The following is a 10,313-nucleotide window of genomic DNA, read 5'->3' on the forward strand; positions in this document are numbered from 1 at the left end:
GTTCAGACAATGGATTTAGATACCTTACTTAATTGCAATTTGTATGTGTTTCTAAGTTGTCAGTGTTTAATTTGTTTACAATTGGAAGTGTATAAATAAACGGAAACTTTCTCACTGCATTTGTTTGAATTATATCATTGTGATTTTTTTACTGTAATGCAATTTTGACCGTATATTATGATTTGTTGCTATGTGTCAATGCTACAACTGAAACATTAATTCCATTAAATGTCGTCTAATTTATTGAAATATTTTTGTTAGGTATGATCTTGATATGGCTTTAGTCTAACTATTGTGTTGATAGGAAATCCATCTCAAGAAAACGTCGTTTCACGTTAATACCTCATCACACCCTTGAAGTGGTCCTGTAGGTGAGCACTTGTAGTTCTTTATGCTGTGCCACCTTCTGTTTAAGCAAACAGTCCATTCTTCGTTGAATCCTCAATCTTCTTAGCAGAAACTCAGCTTGATTTTTGTTTTCATTGATAATCTTAGAAATTGTTCATGGCTGTTTCTTTTCTTGTCCCCCAGACAGGCCCCACATAAAATAATATGATTGTGTGGTTCGAGCCTTCTGTCACTGCTAGGGTCACAGCTACCATAAGGCCTATGTTAACCACATGATACATACCCAACAGTTTAAACCTACTTCTGTATGTCTCTAGTGGACATTGTAGATATATGAAGTATTGAAATTCATGACCCATACAGCTACATCTACATGATCATCAATCTCCAACAAAAAACTAGTAGCCTGAGTGCATTTCATTTATATATATACAATAATCTATTTTGGCATATATTGAGCGACTCGTGCCTAGTGCAAAATTGCACGTGAATATGATCCTCTATTTCTAAAAACCAGTGCCTCGTGTATATTTCACATATGTAGTTAGATATGTAAGGTCAATATAACACAGTTCTCCAGCCAACCATGTACATGTATACTTAATTTACATAATGGTTAATTGAACACAATTATATGTATATAAATATATAATCTTTACCTTGTATATATCCTTTGCATACATGCTAATCAATGGGTAACAGGTTGTCAGTTATTTTTACACTACTTTTACATACATGATGGTCAATGTCTTCTGACAGTTATTCAATGAACCGTGTTTGTTTTCTATGTATGGTGATTAATTTCAAAAAGTTAAGTGGCAGTATGTTTTATACCGGTGTACCGGTGCTTGTCACATTCCTGATAATTACACTGTGGACGTCACTTGTTTCTCTGTTCAGAAACAAACATTGTGTTTGGTAAGTATCAAAATTTCAATCAATGAATTACAACACTAATAAATATATGTTGGCGTGTAAAGCAATTGTTTAGAACAAACAGTCATTAGTTGATAGTTCTGTGTTTCTATGTATCATCTGAACGAGTCCTGTCGGGTTCTCTTTCACATCAAATATGTGATGTGTGATAAGTTGTGTGAAACAAGAAGTGATAATTGTACAGAGAGAAATTCGATTTTATGTATTTAAGTATCGTGTTCTGTGTAGATCTGACGCTGCCATCGCAGCAGGGGGGAATGGCAGCAGCTGGACACGGTAGGGAAACGGCTGAAGACTTCTGACGCTGTGGCCAATCAGGCCCCCTGCTGTCCGTCACATGTGTTTCTGTGCCAGATATCGTGTAAATACAACTGTATGAGTGAAGTAAATATTTCGACGGAATATCCTACGAGGTGTTTTATACTTTATATGATAACCTTCTAAGCCATCTAACCTTTCTGGAGGAAGCTAGATATAACATTGTCATATAGACTAACTGCCTGTATTACTCAATGGTCCTGGGATAGCAGAGTGGTGAGATAGTTCTGGGATAGTAAACTAGTGGGATAGCAGTGGTGGGATAGTCCTGGGATAGTAGACTAGTGGGATAGACTCTCTCTCTCTCTCTCTCTCTCTCTCTCTCTCTCTCTCTCTCTCTCTCTCTCTCTCTCTCTCTCTCTCTCTCTCTCTCTCTCTCTCTCTCTCTCTCTCTCTCTCTCTCTCTCTCTCTCTCTCTCTCTCTCTCTCTCTCTCTCTCTCTCTCTCTCTCTCAACTCTCTCTCTATCTCTCTCTCTCAAATCTCTCTCTCGACTCTATCTCTCTCTGTCCCTATATATCTCTCTATCTCTCTCTCTTATCTCTGTGTCTCAACCTGCCCATGGGCGACTTGTCTCCGGTGCTGTTACATCTCTGTGCACATGTGCACACTGCAGTCGCCCAGTGGGGCTGATGGCAGGGGTAGGGGAAAACATACAACAATGATGTCTATCGCCAGTTTGGGGCTGTCAAATCTCCAGGCCATGCCCTGGTTGCTTAGACAAAGTTCAGCCACTATTGTCGACATGTATATATTGGTTTTTCCGCTCCGTGGGAAGTTTTCGCGCGTTCTATCTGACTTTGACCCCGAAATCTGTGTAAACAACACAACAGGTAAGAAGTTTCCCGATAGCTTAGCTGCCTTCATCTTCGGTGGCAATTTCAGAGAGACTTTTAAATCCACCTGGAATCAACGCACAGTTGTGTTTTAAGTGTTATTTCCTTTTTCAACTCGTATTGAAATTAATACCTATTATTCTTTTTATTTACTTTATTATTCCTAAAATTTACTCAGCCAGAAATATTGTTTATGATTTTGCAGTTCCACATATGACAACCTCCAAATGACTTCGGTTTAACCGATGCTGACTATTTATATGATTCGGTGTAATTTCAAGTTAATGTTTACCAGTTCTGCCATACACATGTGTGTGACGACACGTTATATATTTCTTTGACTAGAATGTCCATTTAAAAATATCAACCAGCATCCAACCCGGAAGTAGGTCGATGATAGAGTTCGATATTGATTTAACTCCTTCCATGACGTCAGAGTCCGAAGACTGTTTGACGTCACGGTTGACTGATCAGGATATATCTGGGAGTCCACGATCAGTCTGAGTGAACTCTGCGTCCAGGCATGGGGGGCTCAAGAGGTGGTCGGGGCATGATATGGGTGGGGTGACAAATGGCTCGACATGTGAGGGATCAAGGGTGTCCAAACACCCTGGAAGGATGAGCAAGAGCCCAGGCGTGAATCAGACAAACCCATGACAGGTTCTGGTTTCAGATATGTGAGTCACAGAGACCCCTAACACAGGCTGTCCGTTCACACAAAGGGCTTGGGGAGTTCACGGCGTGTCCACCCACAGGGACAGGGTATGAAGAGTTTACAGGGTGTCCACGCACAGGGCGTGAGAGTTCACAGGGTGTCCACGCACATGGCTTGAGAGTTCACAGGGTGTGCACGCACATGGCATGAGAAATTTTGAGGGTGTCCACTCACATGGCTTGAGAGTTCACAGGGTGTGCAAGCACAGGGCTTGAGAGTTTACAGGGTGTCCTAACACAAGGCATGAGGAGTTTAGAAGGTGTCCAGATACGGGGCTTGAGGAGTATACAGGGTGTCCACACACAGGGCTTGAGGAGTTTACAGGGTGTCCTGACAAGGCATGAGGAGTTTAGAAGGTGTCCACATACGGGGCTTGAGGAGTATACAGGGTGTCCACACACAGGGCTTGAGGAGTTTACAGGGTGTCCTGACACAAGGCATGAGGAGTTTAGAGGGTGTCCACATACAGCGCTTGAGGAGTATACAGGGTGTCCACACACAGGGCTTGAGGAGTTTAGGGTGTATCTGCACACAGGGGCAGGGCATGGGGAGTTTACAGGGTGTCCTAATACATGACAGGGTGTCTGCACACACGGCATGAGGAATTTAGAGGTGTCCACACCCAAGGTATGAAGTGTTTAGAGGGTGTCCTAACACACAGCATGAAGATTTCACAGGGTGTCCGCACACAGTACATGGGGAGTTTACAGGGTGTTCACAAACAGAGCTTGGGGAGTTTACGGTGTGTCCGCACACAGTGCATGGGGAGTTCACAGGGTGTTCACAAACAGAGCTTGAGGAGTTTACAGTGTGTCCGCACACAGTGCATGGGGAGTTTACAGGGTGTTCACAAACAGAGCTTGAGGAGTTCACAGGATGTCTATACTCTGGGCTTGAGGAGTGCACAAGGTTTCCATACACGGGGTAACAACAGGTCACATGGTGTTCGCACATAGGGCATCATAAGGAGTTAACAATGTGCTTAAACGCATTCAAGATGGTCCTGGGAAGAGCTCTGATTCACAACACGAAGGGCCAGTCTTAGATGGCTGGGTGGTGGCGAAGAAGAATTTGAAGATGTTCAGATTTCAAAGATGAGCTTTTGACAGGTGGTATCTTAATATAGAAGCATGGTTACAAAGTCAGATTTAGCTGCGAGTTGACCGTCAGCCTCGGAGAAAGCAAACTGGATCTTTGATGACTCCCATGATTACGATTTGAAGCGAAGCTTCAGGGGCCGGCAGTTAGAGACTAACTTTGCCACTTAATACTATGAAATCGAATATGCTGGAAATACTTCCATTCATCACCACACGTCCCATACTTATCAACTGATCTTTCAAAGATTTTTAGCTGGTTCAAATTATCAAAGTTACTGGTTCAACTATCCTTACTTGAAATCTCCGAAATGGGCATTATTCCCGAGACTTACTGACGTCGATACTGTTAGCAATAGGGGGGTTCAAAGCTAAGTGCGGGGCCAAAGCCTCCGCTGTAAATGCATAGCATAGTCTATGGCACAATGTCGTATGCGAGATCACGGGATTGTCTTTGATCGGAAATGGGTCTGCTTGCACCCTTAAAGCCGTAAAGCGAAGGCCCCATGTATCGGTGTGGACATTGTTGGGACGCTTGAGAGCGTGTGTGTCCCCCTCTTAACTTGTGTCTCGGTCCTCGACAGTCTCTCAAACTGTCTGTATTACGACTCGGCCTGGGCCAGGGTGACGCGCTTACCCTCACGTTTTGCCATTGCCCAATTTGAGATGAAATCTGGCCGCTAAGTGGTCTCAATTAGGATTAGAGGAAAACAAGACCCCTTCACATATTTACCGATATGTAATTTCCACTCAAAACCCCTCTGCCCCTATGTATGTTGAATTTTGATTGACATAGCTGGAGAGGCCCACCCTATTACACTGGCATCAGGGGACACCGAGCAGATTCCAGATACGATTATAACACAAGGGAGTCTACCATGGACGGGTCCGCCATCCGATAGTGGCTTTATGAAGAAAGTTAGTGTTAGACAAAGGGGACGACGATAACGCCTATAGTTCGGCAACGTTAACCGAATCTGAAATCTTTTCAACACAAATCGCTGTGTGTTCAATACATTATCTAAACCAGCTACAGATTGGACGATAACTTCGATGGCTATTGTAAACTGTAAAAATAAATACAGCGATGAAGCCGCTCAGGTTGCGACGGGTAGACAGTCCGTGTTTAACGCCATCAGCGCGCTGACCTTGATACTGTGCTTGGGAGACGGCCCATTCGGTAAATCTCGCTATCTTCCGTCATCGGAATGGTGTTTGTCCTCGAACAATTATTTCTATTATGCCCTCCGCATACAGGTCATCTATCGCTGGTCTCATCTCGTTCGTGTGTACTTACCAAATTGATTCCATTTCTTCCGTTAAAATGATATCTCCTTCATCTAAAACCATCCATTATTTGGTTTGTTCAACACTTTTGTGAGCAGTTTAAAAGTTAAATACCCCATATGCTTGTGTGTATGTGTTTACATTGAGCGGGTGGTCTAGCCCTGGGTATGACTTAACACTAAGGATTATGACTGATATGCAGTTTCGCATATTTCACCTACAGTCCTGGTTTACTTACTATTTACAAACAAGATTTTAGAATATGAAAACACATCTAATTATACAAAAGATTTTATCGTTATTTATTTTTATCAATTTTATCAAGAATAATGTTAACTTGATAATTACACTCGTATTAACTCAGTTCTTACCTTATCAATATATGTCCTTCTAGGTTCGGATATAGAATTTGTCCCCACTTCCCGTAGGTGCTTACTGAACTGGGTATCGGGTGGCTACAGTGCTTTACAGACTGGGGATCATTGCCCGCTGGGTTCGCCTCACTCACTCAGCCACTGGTTTGACACGAGTATGTACAGGTCGCCGTGCTGTGGATGGGGTATTGTTGGTTACGGCGTAAAACAACATCTACGCACTGAGGTATATCCTGAATTTGCAGTTTTATTTTTTTCCACATTGCATTTTGATGCTGTTATTCGTACCTCCCCCATGAGTTTTCTTTATGCTTTTACAAAACATTTAATGTTTGCTGGACTATGTAAGTGTCCATGACATTTCATTTCAAAGATCTCATACAAAGAAATTGTTTTTCTCTCAATTATTTTGTCAAACTTTTATTCCATTTTTATTTTTTATTTTCTCAAATATTTCAACAAAAACAACAATGTTGCACGTTTAATTTAGCTTGATCTCGTACAAAAACTTGGATAAAAGTGTATCACAAAGCAAAACGCAAAACTGATAATTTGATTTTAAGTCATATGAACCTTAAAGACTTGCAGAGGGCATCAACGCTCGAGCTTCATTAGGGAGTCCTTTATTGTTTTCTTCTACTTGGTCTCACTAATGTAGCCGTTTCCATTGTCCAATTTTTCTAATTTCCTTACTTATGATTCATAATGTTTACTTTCCTCCTCTAGATTCCCCCTTTCACCCCCCTCCCCGTTGCTACCCCGACCCCCTTCCCGTATTCCCCGCCACGGAAGCCATGGCGTGCCTGGTCGCCTCCAGCTTAAACCCGGGCTCCCCCGTGCACCATAGAAAGCTCTGTTTATTGCCCCTTTGGGCCCTAAATGGATACATGAATTTTGAGGTTTTGTCTAGGAATAGGAAAGGAAAATCGTAGGAATTTCCATATTTACACGATATCGGCTGGTATTGTGCGCGGGTCAGTTGGGCTCATTAGTGCTTCGATCGGGGGAGCCCCCTGGTGAGCCTGAATCGTGCACCTGTGATCAAATCGCACCGGGAACCGACGGACCTCCGCGAGCGACACATCGCTATTCTTCGGCGCACCGAGAACAACCGAACCCCATCAAAGTGTTTTCATTGCAAACGATCGCCACCACTGCGCTGGTATTGTTGAGTTGAATAGTCAATGCTGGTTCCTATGGCGTATTCAGTCGCCCTTTTACAAGGGATGATACCTTTTTATTGCTCGGTGAAAACGCTACAGTTCTCGGCGAGTTTGGGCAGCAATTAGTAACCTTCGCGAGCTACCCATTCAGAAAGGCCCACTGAAAAGATGTGGATAAAGTTTGCTTTTTAGGGGATCTATTTGCGTGGGTAAACTCAGAGACATGCTAGGCTCCTCCTCCCCGTCCCTCCTAATTCTTTGCACCAGTGGCATTGTCACGGGGTGTCAGGGTACACGGGACACCCTTTGTAATACATTTTTAAATCTGATTTTTTTAAAGAATTTAATGAACAAGTTTTTGTGAAGTCTCCTTTAAGAATTTTAAACTTGTGATTGTTACAACGTTTGGCCCCTTTGTGCCGTGATTACTATTGTCTCTGAATAGCGTGACTTTGTAGAACGATTGCAGTGTTTCGACTGACAGACGTCAAGGGGGACATGTCGGTAATTGTTAAATAAAAGTCCCAAATTATTTCAACATACGTGTTTGTTCAGTACTTGGAGATTCAAAATGAGCTCTTATTCCTGATTTCAATGTAACTTTTGTCACCTTTTCGTGTGACATGTAATGATGTTTGTTTTTCTAAAATGTAATGAAAGAAATGTTGACAGAAAATAATATTTACATTTGTATAACAACACCTGCACTCACAGCGTTAAACTCAAGGGATCTGAACTCTTACACCAAGTTGAGTCGAAATTATCTAAGTATCCCAAATAGTGATGCTATGTCAGTATGGTTTGATATTGTCATGAATTATAATTTAAATTTCTCTTTGAAATAACCAAAAATAATTTCAGTAAATGATTCATGGAATTGTGTTCAATTTTATGATCACAATACAAATATACAATGACACATACTGTTTGTAACGGTTACAAAAAGCCTATAGATTAACAAGTTCAGTCCACCCTTTACTGAACATTAATTGTCTTTAATTGTATATTTTAATATGGAATTAACAGACTATAGATCACTGTTGGTTTAACGTGTAGTAAACCATACTGGCTGTGCTTCATATTCAGAGACCTGAGAGGATACGTAAGTCCCAAAACTTTCAAAGTCAATTTAGCTCAACCATGTTTTTTAAACGTAGAATATTTGTTATTTTAAATTATGGCTAAATTTCCCTTCCATCGCCAGCGGCTGAGGGGATGGTGTAAATCCAGCTAGGGTCCATGCAGGAAGCAAATATACTGTAAGTCCCCATGGTCCCTAGTATGGTGATCTACCTTCAGTTGTTGGCGATCTATAGCCCGATTTTATATTGTGATGTTTTGAACTCAACTCAAACTAGTTTTAATCAAATTGTGATATTCTAGTCGTTATACTGTCCTTCGCTGGCAGGTTTTTAAATAATTATACATATGTTTATTCTTAGTACCTCACTTTTTGTCGTCACAATATGGATGAAATATTGCCGATATGACGTTAAATATTAACTCACTCACTCACTCATATTCACAGAACAAACAGTTCCTCCAACCAAAGTTGTTGACAATAGACGGTAGTGTTTGATTTCATTTGTAAAATATATTTTGTCTATAAATGTTTGCTTGAAAACAGTAAAAGAAATTGTTTGTGGTAGATAAGATGTTAGAAAGAGGAATCCGATGAAAACCGTCGAATCATATATTTTCTGAAACACAAAGACGAAACTGTTAAGCACGGTATGGAACAATACATCCATTTTTATGATTCATTACTCAATATTTGGTTCTTTTAATCATTATCAATCAATGGCACACACTATTTGCTCTGTAAAATCAGTTGTGTTTTTATAAGCAATGTTTCAAATTTAGCCCATGGTGCACAAAGTATGTGCAGTGTTATCAGCACTGCCCTGGTGGTACTGTACCAAATACCGACCCCGGCTTCTGTACAACTGTAAAATACATTCCATGATTGGGTATCATTCCTAGCATTGTTCTCCAGTTCTAGTACGTCCGGATTCCTGTATTTCAGAGCTTTGCCTCCTTGGAAACCTGATATTCTGCATCCAATAATCAATAATGTCTGGAAAATGTTTCCCAAAACGCTTATAGCACTATTATAATATGTCTGTTTGTGGTGTTGAATTCTTCAAATCTTTATGTTCATCACTGTTGTGTTGTTAATAATGATGATGATGATGATGATGGTGATGATGATGATGATGATGGAATTTTTAAAACGTTGTTCGCTTTATTTGTTTGCTTTGCGATATTTTATAAGTGTACTTCTTGAAATTTAATTTCTTTGACTGCGACATTCTATATTAATCTTGAAAACAAGCAAATGTAGATTCATCGGATTTTCCCCGAACAATATGTAAAACTTCAAAGTAAACCGGTTCTTAATCCTTACCGCTAAGTTTGCCTGTATATATGTACCGGTTCTAAGTTTGCCAGTCTGTGTGCATCGGTTTCCGGAAAATGCTTGCTATAAAATCCATTAATTGTTTCACTGGACGTAAGAAGATATTGAAGCACAAACATACTGAAGCAAGACCGTGTCAGTGTCTCTGTTTATGCGATTCTACTTTCCCTAAGGTTAAAAGACCTTTCTTTGTCACACTCGCATATTGGGCTTCAACGTATATGAGATTCACAAGTCTTAAATATTTATTTGTTTCTTTGAACATTTCAAGAGCTCGAATAACGAGTCATAACCATGGTGATTGTGCCATTTGATATTTCGCAAGAACTGAATTACAGCAGCAGCTGCTCAAACCTGATCTACACATATTACATTAAAACGTCTTGGGTATTTTCCACCCTCTGAGTTGAAATGTATTGAAGTTGTCCCTAAAGCACGTTACCACCCGATGTTCCTATTTGTTACTGATACAGGTATAGTTCACAGAGGAAGTGCTATAAATGGTGAGTTCGTGAGTGAACAGCCTAACGTCAGTGTTGCAGTCAGAACATTACGACACCAATAACTTGTACATTATGTTGCTAAGATTGAAGACAGAATACTGTAATTATCCCAGTGTGATGTATGTAACGGAAGAGCGTTACGTCATCAGTGTTATTGTTCTGAGAGTCTATGGATGTATCAGATACCTAAACATCGCCCGGGCTGTCCTCACGTGCCCTGTACGTCTCACTGACGTTTTGTAACCGATAATTTTCAAACGATAATAGAAATACAAATTATAATTGAAATAGAAGTTTATTAAAAAATCACTAGGAATC

This window comes from Haliotis rubra, unplaced genomic scaffold (assembly GCF_003918875.1).
Source record: "Haliotis rubra isolate DU_JTF1 unplaced genomic scaffold, ASM391887v1 Scf40, whole genome shotgun sequence".
NCBI lineage: Eukaryota > Metazoa > Mollusca > Gastropoda > Lepetellida > Haliotidae > Haliotis > Haliotis rubra.